This window comes from Prionailurus bengalensis, chromosome C1, assembly GCF_016509475.1.
Source record: "Prionailurus bengalensis isolate Pbe53 chromosome C1, Fcat_Pben_1.1_paternal_pri, whole genome shotgun sequence".
NCBI classification, from domain to species: Eukaryota; Metazoa; Chordata; class Mammalia; order Carnivora; family Felidae; genus Prionailurus; species Prionailurus bengalensis.
This window is the reverse complement of record NC_057345.1, coordinates 166,309,864-166,322,466: the sequence shown is the minus strand read 5'-3', so window position 1 is coordinate 166,322,466 and position 12,603 is coordinate 166,309,864.

Here is a 12,603-nt window from a genome sequence, read left to right as displayed (position 1 = left end):
CTCCAGAGAGCAAGCAGGAGGCTGGTAGAGGAGTGAACATCAAGAACCCTCCTATAGGGAGACAGTGCACCAGCTGGAAAAACATAACACCAGATGTAATAATAATCATGAAGACATCTAGGCCCTGAATCAGCCTAAGGGAGGTGAAGATATTTCAGTGAATGAGCTACTTTGTATGCTAGTTTTGGATGGTGATTTTAACAGGTCAGGGAAATCAGCCTTCAGTATCTGAAGTGCCCACTGATTTGCCCTTTGGCTACTTAGCTACAAGTACATTTGTAGTCAGCATCCCAAGTTCTATCCGTGATTTTCTAAAGACTACTCCATCATTGAGGGAGTTTATTTATTATAACCAATCTATGATCTTAAAATGCAGGAAAAAATTTCAGAAACCCAGAATTACAGATATGAATACATAAAGCCACCATAAAATATGTGAAAATTTCATTTTGCCTTACAGGAATTCATAAAATATAGGTTACATAACTTGCTTTAAAAAAAAACATATTTCAGCTAAGGCACATTTTTCTTAGAACCAGTCCATAAGGACAACAGGTAAATTTCTGCTTCCAAGCTTTGAAATGGGATTATTAAAATTACCTTGTCTTGGGGCAAGACAAGAGTCTTGGGGCACCAAGAGTTGGTTGAGTGTCCCACTCTTGGTTTTGGCTCAGGTCATGATCTTGCTATTCGTGAGTTCAAGCCCCACATCAGGCTCTGCACTGACAGTGCAGAGCCTGATTTGGGATTCATTCTCTCTCTCTCTCTCTCTCTCTCTCTCTCTGTCTCTCTCTCTCTCTCTCCCTCTCAAAAATAAATAAACAAACATTAAAAAAATAAAAATCTTTAAAAACAAACAAACTAGGAGCTCCTGGGTGGCTCATTTGGTTGAGCATCCGACTTTGATTTTGGCTCAGGTCATGATCCCAGGACTGTGGGATCGAGCCCTGCCTTGGGCTCTGCACCGCGGGTGGAACCTGCTTGAGATTCTCTCTCCCTGTTTCTCTCTCTCTCTCCCTCTGCCCCTCTCCCTGCTCACACACTCTCTTTCTCTAAAAAAAATAAAAATAAAAACTAATACTCAAAAGTAACTCTAAAATTGATAAACTGTGCAAATCAAAGAACGATTATTTAACTGTAGTAGAAGAAAAATGGACAGATGAGTGACATCTTCTCACTTTCATAATAGTTATCATGAAAGAAATAGGTTTTATGATAATTTTATTCATTGGTAAAAGAGACTTAATCATTTTTACAATCATTTGAATAATTAACTCTTTTTAATGGAATGAGTTTGATGCATATGACTATTCATTCTGAATCTAATAGTCACTGTTAATCATTATCTCCTCCCAGTCCAATGGTTCTCGCAATATCCTACAATTCTGAGATACAGATTCCTTTTTGAGTCCTCTTGATGTTATCAGAACATGTGGAATTATATTGTTGTATATTGTTGTATATTGAAGATATTTTCTTCCCGTCAGGGTAATTCATTGGTATCTCTTTACAGGAGATTTGGGGTTTCTGTTGTTGTTTGTTTTGTTTTTTTGGTGTTTTTTGGTACCACTCTAAGAATAAGGTATTTACTACATCCCCCCCCCCCCATGAAATACTTTTTATTCTTTAACAGAGAATTAAATAGTTTAGGATGAAAAGACTCTCCTCTCTGATTTATACTGTATGCATAACTATGTTTATGCAGCCAAATTATTTGGGTTTTCCTCTTAGGTTCACTTTAGCAGACACTTTTTTCCCAGGGAAAAACAGTGTTGTTGATCATAGCAGTAGGTCCAATTACTTTCTCATGTGTTTATTTTTGAAGAACTCCCACAGACTGGCTTATCCTTAACCATAGGTAGAAGTTTATTCTATATGATTTGTGTGTGTGTGTGTGTGTGTGTGTGTGTGTGTGTGTGTGTGTGAAGTGACAATGAGGGTAGCGTAGGAAACAAATCTTGTTTTAAACAAACATGAAAGAGAACCCTCGAATAAGCTAGGTAACATCTCACCAGAGAATAAGTGGTTAATATCAGATTCTTCCTAACAGCAAATTTTGATAGGTCAGAAATAGAGATACCACAAGCACACAGACACCTAGGAGGGTGTTAAGAGGTCAGGTAGAACATACCTACATCTAAGATCAGTCCTGTTCTCTTATCCAGGTTCTGCCTAAGGACAGAGCTCCCCAAAGACTTCCAGAGGAATCGAAATGGATATATGCAAATTTTCCTTCATCTTATGACTTCAAAACTATTGTCAACCCATTAAAACTCTTTTCCTTGTTTTTTCATTTAATAAAACCTAATTGTAAAGTCAGTTATATTTTAGGTAATTTTCTCTGATACCTAGACAAGACTCCTTGAGGCTGAGCTGCCTGAGTAACATGAAGGATGGTTTTCATTTTATTAAAAAAAAAATGAGAGAAAGATAAGTAAGAAATGAGATGCAATTTAAAATGGATATAAAGAGGAAAAGCATTCTTCAATTGTATATGTTAGAGGAAGAGAGAGGAAAATCTCACACATACTCCCCAAAACAAAGAAGGAAAAGTGATTATAATTGACCATGTTGTTTTTCTTTTTTAACGGTTTCTAGGTGGTGGTTGCTTTATCTCTAAATCTTAAAATAATTTAGTTAGGTACAGCAGTTGGCTTTGGTGAAATAGAGTAGAAAGCAAACATTGGATCAGGGGTGGCAATGGCTGATGTCTATTTTTAACTGCTGATTATATTTAGCATGAGGGTCTGATGTTATACAGCTGGCAATACTAGAGAGGGAAAGAAACGTGTTTTTATAGAGATAACTCAAAACTCTGAGTCAGAAGACCTAGATTGAAGCTCCACGAGCACTGCTTGTGCTCTCTTCTTTTCCTTACCTTTATTCACAGTACTTACCTTTTGGGTAGAGATCTTAATCTTGTTTCCCTGTTGGGCTGTTGTTAAATTCGGTTGAAGTAGTGCAAATGAAAGTACTGTTCAAAGTTAATAGTCCTGTAAAAATATCAGTATTCCTAAGAACATGTTGTGTTCATTCTATTTTACCCCTTGGAAGATAAACAAGGCTTCCTAAAACTAGCAAAAGGCTATTAACGCTAAAAAGAAGAGAAAGGACAATCCCAGTTTATTTTAGTTTTGATATACATAAAAATACTAAAACTGGGTGCCTGGGTGGCTCAGTCCATTAAGCGTTTGACTTTGGCTCAGGTCACGATGTCACAGTTTGTGAGTTCAAGTCCCCCATCAGGTGAGTACAAGCTCCGCTTCAGTGAACACGAGCCCCACTTCTCGTGCTCTCTCTCTCTCTCTCTCTCTCTCCCTCTCCCCCACTTCCCCCCCCCGCCCTTTGTGAGATTCTCTCTCTCTCTCCCTCTCTCTGTCCCTTTCTCACTTGCTCCCTCTCTCTCTCAAAAAAAATAATAATACTAAAACAAATCAATAAAATAAAATAATATATTAACCCATCAGGAAAGTACCAATTCCTTGCTAAGATAATAATTAAAATGGCTTCTTCAAGAGAAATGACACCAAATAGGTTCATTTTATAACATAATAACAGGCTATCCAAATAAGAGAAAAATAAAGGTAAGTCTGCTTCAGCCACAGTTCAAATGCTCACAAATATTTAATATGATTGTAGAAAAACTAATAAAGCTTTATATTCTATTTCACATTCCCTTTCTCAGCCTATGACTAATAATTGCTAATTGGTTTAGGCAAAGCTTTTGGCTTTAGCCTTAAGCTAGAAAGCTAGTGTTGAAGTATCTAGAGTGCTAAATGGAAAAAAAAATTTTTTTTAACGTTTATTTATTTTTGAGAGACAGAGAGAGAGCGCAAGTGGGAGAGGGGCAGAGAGAGGGAGACAGAATCAGAAGCAGGCTCCAGGCTCTGTCAACACAGAGCCTGATGTGGGGCCTGAACTCATGAACCGTGAGATCATGACCTGAACCGAAGTCGGGACACTTAACTGAGTGAGTCACCCAGGCGCCCCTAAATGGGAAATTTAATATAAAATATTTTTTAAGTTGAAGATTCCATACAGTTTGTAAAGTACATACACACACACACACACACACACACACACACACACCCCAAGTGTATTGATAAAACTGTCTACATTGAGTCTGGATTCCTTCATTCTCCCCTAGAACTAATTAAATAGGTGACCATTCCAGTTTGGTAGTTACACATCTGGTTCTGGTGCCTGACTGAAAGTTGGCCCAACACCAAACAACCATTTGGCATTTTCCAGAGGCCTATGGAATGTTCTACATTTTTCCCTTGGGCAGAAGAGGGGGAAAGAATGTGGATTGCAGGGATCTGCCACTTTGGAAATTTAGATAGTTGGAGGTTTCCCAGTGTAAATTCTGTAGGATGCTAGTTCTTCTGGGGACAGAGCATGTTTATATAGTTCTCCTGTCATAAATTTGGGAAACACTTCCCACTATAATTCTGCTGCCTTGAAAAGTCACATTGCCCATTTACTTATTAAAGGTTCTGAAATTCTTTGCAACTTTGTATAATACAGTGTGTTCATCCATAGAATGATTTCCCCTGGCACCTACTTATATCCCTTTGGGATACATTGACTTAATTTTAAGGTCCTATAGAGTAAGTGCTCAAGATATGAATAACCAAGGCCAGCACCCAAAGAACAGTGATCATTAATGAATAATTTGGTGAATGAGGCCCAAAATGGTCAATCTGAAGTGTAATTATTAATGTCCTGGATGAAGGTCATGGGAGCATATTCTTAACATTTGAATATGAGACTAAAGCTTAATCTGTGTAATCAAACCTTTTTCTCTTAGCCATAAATTCAGTCAGTTGTGCATAACTGACCCTTATAAACAGACCTAGAAAACCTACTGCACACACTCAATGTACACATAAATTCAGTGTTTCTATACGTGGAACCCATAATCAAGATGGGTGACCAAGGTTTGTGAGCTCATTCCCTGCATGAAAGAACGAGAATTAAAGATGATATGCAAATGGTAGAATAGAAGAAGCAACGAGTCCATTACTTCTTGGTTAGGATGAAGGGAGGGTAGGGGTACAGATTTATAAGAATGTTGGAAAAACGAAAGGAAGGAACTCAGCACATGGAAAGAACCACGATGCTTCCAAAGGTACTCCTGTATTTCTCATTTGAGAAGATGATAGGAAAGTTGTATATGGTGGAGGATGAGATATTAACAGCTCTGCCCTTGATATTTTACTTGAATTGGCAACAACATTATAGACAGAATTGAACACAATGTCATATTTGTATAAATGGACAGATTTTATACGTAAATTTTATGAGTTTAGGTATAAATTTCCCACCCTAGATTTCATGAATAATCCTCACTATCCTCTTTCAGCTTTTTTTTTTAATCCAGGAAAGAACCATCTTTGTACATTTTTCCATTTTTTTTTTTAGAAAGTGACCTTCTAAGACTGCATCCTTGGCATGCTCTTAGTGGGTGTAAGCATGCTGGGGGTGTTCAACAAACGATGAAAAAGAAGCTTAGATGAAAAGCGCAAAGTCAGAGTTAATAAGGTTCAATTCAGGACTCTGAAAGTCTGAGTTTCCAGCAAAGCCAGACCTCACTTGCATTGCTTTCAACCTGTGTCTTGGGCTTTAAAACATACTGGGTTTTGTTTCATTAATTTACTCGAGTAGTTCTGTTAAGTTTTAACTTACAGTGCCAGCAGATTTCATTGTACTGAATTATCATGGAAATACCAAGTATTTTGAAGACATATCCGGTCAAGACATGTTTTGTTCTATTAATCTCTCTCCTGGCTGGGGAGACAGAGAACTTGCAGCAAACAGCAAGATTAGTGGATCACAAAATGGATTACTGCTTGCTTATGTGAAATCATGAACTGTTTTCTCATTACTGTTTTCAGGGTTTGTCACGCATAACATTTTTAGCAAGCCTGGTCTGAAATTTATGCCAGCTATTAGTCATTATTTTCTGCAGACCTTATCAAGTCAGTGATGTCAGCTCACTTCTTGGATATACTCGTTACATTTACAATCTCTGTATGGTCTATACCTTGCATAGTAATTAGTTTTACAGTCTTCTCACTATATTCTAGAGTTGCAACTTCCAAGTGCATGCATTGGCTGCACCCGCAATAAATAATTTCTTCAAATCTGCTGGTGCTGCCACTGTTCTTCTCAGGCTCAGATAGAAACCTGAAAACCATCTTTTACTTGTCTCCAGTCCTTCCACTTCCATTCTGACCATCACCAAGTTATAGCAGCAAAGGAATTGCCTTTTCTTCACTATTCCCACCACCACAGTTTATGCTGGGCCACATCTCCTCACTCCTGGTCATTATAACTTTCTCCAGGTGCCCACTTTTTAATTATTCTTACCTACATTACTGCCAGAAGAATCTTACTAAGGTGCCATATATAAAACCCTTTAGCAACTCTGACTTCTCCAGAAAGAAAAAACAAGTTTTCATGGTCAAATAAATGAGAAACCCTGGACACTGTCATTCCCTCTGCCAAAGAGCCACAAAGCGTATTAGCACACTGATGTCTTAGAGGAGTCGTGTGGTAAAGAAACCTGTAGAGAACCTCAGATGTGAAATAGAGATGTTCCAGTCATCAGGAGAAAAGTAGTGGCTGAGACCTCTAGATAGGTGAGGTCACTGAGGAATGGAGGGAGAACAGAGGACGGGGACCAAGAACAAGGAAGATACTCCATTTAAACATGGAGTAGAAAAAGAGTGGCCCACAGGGAGACTAAGGTGAACTGGCCAGGGATGTGCAAACCCCAAACAAAGCGGAAAAACAGAAGCAGAGGGAGAAGAGAGAATTTCAAAAATGGGTTGACCAGAAACATCAGAACTCCAGAGGAAGACATTAGAATGCCCCCAGATTTAGCAATCATGAGGTTATTAGGGACATTGGCAAGAGTGTTATCAAGGAAATGGAAGGAATTGGGATTGCAGTGAATTGAGACTGTCAGGAAGTAGAGACAGTAGGTGTAGACTGGCCTTTTGAGAAAATTGGCTGGAAAAGGTTGGGAGTAATACAGGGAGGGGAAAGAGTTGCAGCATTGAAGGAGGGTTATTTTATGATGAAGAAATTGGAACCTCTTTGTATGTGGAGGGAGAAGTCAATAGAGAGGAAAGATTAAGAAACAGGGAAGTGGGGTGAGAGGTGCTTCATAGCTGAGAAGACAGAGTAGGGAACAAATCACAGGTGAGGTGGAATTAGCCCCAGATAGAAAGAGAAAAAAAGAAGAAAAGATGGGCTAAGAGAAAAAGTTGTAGGTGGTAAGAAAGAAAGTTATTAGTAGCAACATTAATTAATATTCACTGTGCCGGGCACTGTGCTAAGTAGTTTAGATAGGTTGTCTCATTCAATCCTTAAAATAACCATTTAGAAAAGGCACTAATATTATCTCAATTTTACAGATGAAGAAATTACAGTACAGAGAGAGAGAAAAGGCATCTCATCATATAGTAAAGATGCACAGTTGGGTAAAAAAAAAAAAAAAAAAATCTCTGGCCCAACGAGTACTATCTAGGAAGGAAGTTTTTCCTCAGTGTTCTCAATTTTCAGAATGAAGGCAAGGCTATTTCCTGAGAGTAAGCCAGGGAGTGGCAGGTAGGGATGTCTAAAGAACAGCATACTCACAATCGGAATACCTGCAGAGAAGAATGGGGGAGAGTTCTTCCTAAGGACACATTTGAGAGCCTAGCTAAGTTGAGGAACAAGCTTTACTAGAGACTAATTCCTATAACCTGTGACACTCCAGCCCATCCCACCAGCTCCCCCACTTGCTATACTAGGACCTAGATAACAGGGCAGAGAAAAGATAGGTTATGTCTTGCAGGCTCTTTGAGAAGAGATGCACACATCCTCAGAAGTGACCACCAGTAGATACAATTCGGTTTGCTCTCCTATAGATCTGAGCAAAGGGCTCCAAGGTACAGAGGTAAGAGAGCGATTCATTCCAATTGAGGGAATTGGAGAAATCTAGGGATATGAGGGAAATTTTGGAAATATGGCTCTTGCTATATAAAATTGAGCAAATATCAAGCCTACTCTACTGAGAAATGAATTGACAGACCACAAAAGGAAGATCAAGTTTGGGTGAAAACCATAAGTCTAATTTCCAGACATGTTGATTTTGGACTTAAAAGTTACCACCTAAAGGCAATCGTTCAAGATTGTACACACCAAGTTACTGGCACACAGAGAAAGTAGAAAGAGAACACAAAGCTATCTCACAGTTTCCTACAAATACGGGCATAAAGATAACACAGCCACTTGAGGTATAATCAGAGTAACACAATGGTACCACTGGGCACTGGAGCACAGTTCTCTGGCAGTGAAACCACGATGGAAAAGGAGAAAAGGCCTAAAATACTTTCAGGGCATGGAGTGGGTAAAGGGTTACTGGTAGAGCCCTTAGGAGTGATTAGGAGATTGCATAAGGGGTCAAAAAGGATTTCTGGCTATATAGAGGGAGGTAGTACCTGGAAAAACCACAAATAACAAACGTTTCCTTCTTTCTCAAACTTGCCTGGAGCCAGCCTCACAGATTACAGCAAAATTATTCCAGGTTCAATATCTGTCGTAGACTCTGGGTCTGGAGTTCTCTCTTGTCCAGCAAGAGAGCAGACGCAGGATTGAAATGCAAGAGAGGCTAATATCCAGGAGGAGACAAGAGCCCTGAGTAAGGGTCCTTGCTCTGTTTTTATTAGGATCAGAAGGCTTATAAGCGTGATGGATGTGCACAAAGAGACAATGATATCGTGAACATTAACTCATGCGCGTGGGGGAAAGGGGATTTTGAACATATGCAATGTTAGGGGTTTGGGTCAATACAAAACAAAGTCCTGGTGCCAGGCAGCTGGTTGTTTACTGCAGGCATGAGGTGCCACATCATTTTATTTTAGCTAGCCTAGGGGACAAGACAGAGCATGCTACCTCAGGGTCAACAAAGCACCTTTCTTTTGCTAATTAGCTCTGGTCTGGGCAACTTTGCCCTTCTGTGGTCTATAGCCCTGTTTACCTGTTTGCCTATTTTGGTCCCTCCTTCCTGTGAAAGCAGCTTTCTGCTATTGTACTAAGTTGCTGGGGGGGGGGGGGGGGGAGGAGGGGGGGTGTACTTCCACCCTTAGTACCTAATCTTGGTTACCTAATTTTGGATGTTTCCATCCTGAGATTTCTTATTCCTATACCTTTGTCCTATACTGGGGACCTTTGCCCTATTCACCTAATCTGTTTTACCTAATCTGGGATGTGTACATCCTGTGGCTTTCTATTTCTTTATGCCTTGTTAACCCATTGGTGCAAGCTCAAGGAATTCCTAAGCTTTTTTCCCCACACAGTAGTAAGGCCAAGATGATTGGGCAAGGCCCTGAGGCACCAATGCTGTCTCATAACTTTTTCTAACCTCTGCCATCTTCATTGTCCTTCACTCACTGACATTGCCTCACTTATGCCTCTTTGCCCTAAAAGCCTATTTTTAACATAAAGAAACCCAAGAATAGCAAATTTGTAAAATATATATATATATATATATATATATATATATATATATACTTTATTGTTTTATAGTAAACTCCATTCCCTGTGTATGTTTTTGCCTGATTAAATCCCAGGCTTCCATCTTAAAACTCGAACACCTGTGGCACGCCTGGGTGGCTCAGTCCAGTGTCTGACCTCAGCTCAGGTCATGATCTCACAGTTCATGGGGTCAGGCTCTGTGCTGACCAAGCTCAGAGCCTGGAGCCTGCTTCAGATTCTATGTCTCCCCCTCTCTCTGCCCCTCCCCTGCCCATGCTGTGTCTCTCTTTAAAAATTAAAAAAAAAAAAAAAAAAAGCCTCAAACGTGTAGAGGCAACCAAAGACTACTTTAGGAATAGCCTATAGAGGTGAGATGAGACAAAAGCCACGTCAACCACATCTGCCAAGTGTATAAAGAATTGTTGGTTAGGCACCACTTCCTTTATCTACATTTGCACTTATTTTTAAACACAAACCTTTTTTCTTGGACACCGCTCACCATAACTTAAAATTACAGTAATCCAGTTTCAACTCCATCTAAAAGAAAACAGCTACCAGAATTCAGGTCCTAGTCCCAAACTTACTGTTAGCTACCTGTGCTATTGTAAGCAGGCCAACCGCTTGGAGTCTTATTTCTTCATCTGAAAAATAGAAATAATACCTGCTCCCCTTCTTCATAAGGTGGCCCTACATCAAATCAGATATATATCAGATGAAAACATTATCTTATGAGTATCATGATATGAAAATAAGGAATGGTTATAGTTACAATAATTTTATTGGTAGCAGTGGTAAAAATTGTTATTAACAGTAGTAAATGTGAGGAGTTTATTTTCCCACAGTCTCATGGTACAATCCCTAAGGGCTATATACTAAGATCTTAACATTAAAGGGCCCATCCATCTGTTACATCACTAAATTCAATAGCAGGCAGGGAGGGAGAAAGGGAGAAAAGGTGGTAAAAATAAAAGGAGCAGAGGGAGAGGAGAAGGAAGAGGGGGAGGAAGAGAGAAAGAAAAATGGAGACAACAGATGGAGAGACAGGGGCACAGGGAAGTGGGAGACATGAAGGAAAAGCCTTCCCTGACTGCTTTGGGCCTCCTGAAACCCCCTTTCTTAGAGTTACTAAGAAGTGGCTTTCAGAAGAGATTCTTCCAGAAGAGGTTGTTAAATTAATGTTCAGTATAGAAAAATTGGAATGTGCCAAAAAAGACAAGGGAGAAAATAAAAATAATTTATAATTTCACCATCCAGAAAGATATGCTGATAATATTTTGTTGTATTCCTTTCTAGTATTTGTTTTTTCTTTAATGTTACCCTGTTTGTTCAGTACAAGAAAAACAGTGTCATTTGATAATTTCAACACTGCTGAACAAGAAATGAATAAAACATGCAAAAATAGAAGAGAAACAATAATTGCACCCAGTTAAACTGTGGGGAGTTTTACCAGCCTCCAGAACTAAGTATTTGAAGAAAGAAAGCAGTCGTGAGCAATCAGCAGAGTGGAGTGGAAAGTACACACAGGAGATTTTGTCCTACTACTGTCTTACTGTTACTTAACTCTGTGACCTTAGGGGTAGCATTTAATTTCCCTAGCCTTCATTTTCTTTATCTTTAAAGTAGGGGACTGTAACTCAGCAGTTCCACAAACATTAGTAGGTGTTTTGCCATGTGGTGGAGACCAGAGATGACACGTAGGAAGTATCTAGTCTAGTCTTCTGGGTTTTACAACTTAGAAATGAAATTCAGGTAAAATTCTGTGATATCCCTGAAATGCCTCCTGAGATTTAAAAGAATAGAATTTGCAAATTCTTGGTTTAATGGAGTAGACCAGATGCTACCCAAAATTCCTCATTCTGAAATTCTGTAATATAATGTCATCAAGAGCCAACTGCATCTTTAAGATCCCACCCTAAACCAGTGTTGACCATTCTCATGCTGAGAACAATCAGTAAATTTCTTGAGGGTCCAAGAGGACCCCACTTTCAAAGCAAACAGAAACCAGAGCTGAATACTCTGTCAATTCAGTTGTCATTATATATTCCCTAAATGCCAAAGGCCAAGCTTTCACAAAATTGAGTAATAAAAACCTATCCTTACTCCATACCATTCTTCTGATCCTTCTCTTCTCAATCGTTCCACCTCAATCTAGGAATTTAGTAACTTTGAATTTTCTCTTCCATTTCCAATGGTAGATAGGAGTCATTACAGCTTAGAGTATTTCTCCCAAGGATATTTGTACTAAATCTTTATATGTAATTGTTTAATAAAAGCTTTTTCTCCCTGTTGAAGGAACATACATCAATAAGTAGGTAGAAAAGGCATATTTAAAGCAAGACAAAATGATCTTCTGCAGTTCCCTAAATTAATACGAGGTACAGAGAGCCTTTGTCCGGGAGTCTTTCAAATTCAGGAACAATGTGGATTATGTCTTTAATATGGGCATTCCCCAAGCTTCACTAATAAGGACTACTTCTCTCTCTACTTAGAGCTACATTTGAATATAGTTTTAACTTTTTAACAACTTACAGAAAGACCATTCCAATTACTACAAGCCTTAGAAGAGATATAATATTAATGAACCCTTTTAAGAGGTGGAGAGGTGCTTTTTTCAGTTTTTGTAGTGAGGCTAAAAGTGAGGCTAAATTTAAATGAATTACAGGTTGAATTAGTAATTGATATATTTATAAATAAAGGATTATTTTAGATCAGTGCTATCCAACAAAACTTCTATGATGTTGGAAATGTTCTATAACTACACTGCCCAGGAGTTAGCTACTAGCCCCATGTGGTTATTGGACACTTGAAATATGGCACTTGAAATTCAGAAACCAAATTTTTAATTTTTATTTAATTTTTATTTAATTTAAATAGCTATATTTGGCCAATGGATATGATATTAGCACAATTCTAGATGATTTTTTGTGGAAGCTGGTTTGGTGCCAAATACCCTATTCTGACCCTGACAAGAAAACTTCATCCAAGTAGGGTGAATATGTCTTTAGAATTTCAGGTCCATTGCAATTACATTAATTGTCAACCCAAAGGCAGTTGCTATTGACAAACCAGAAAATT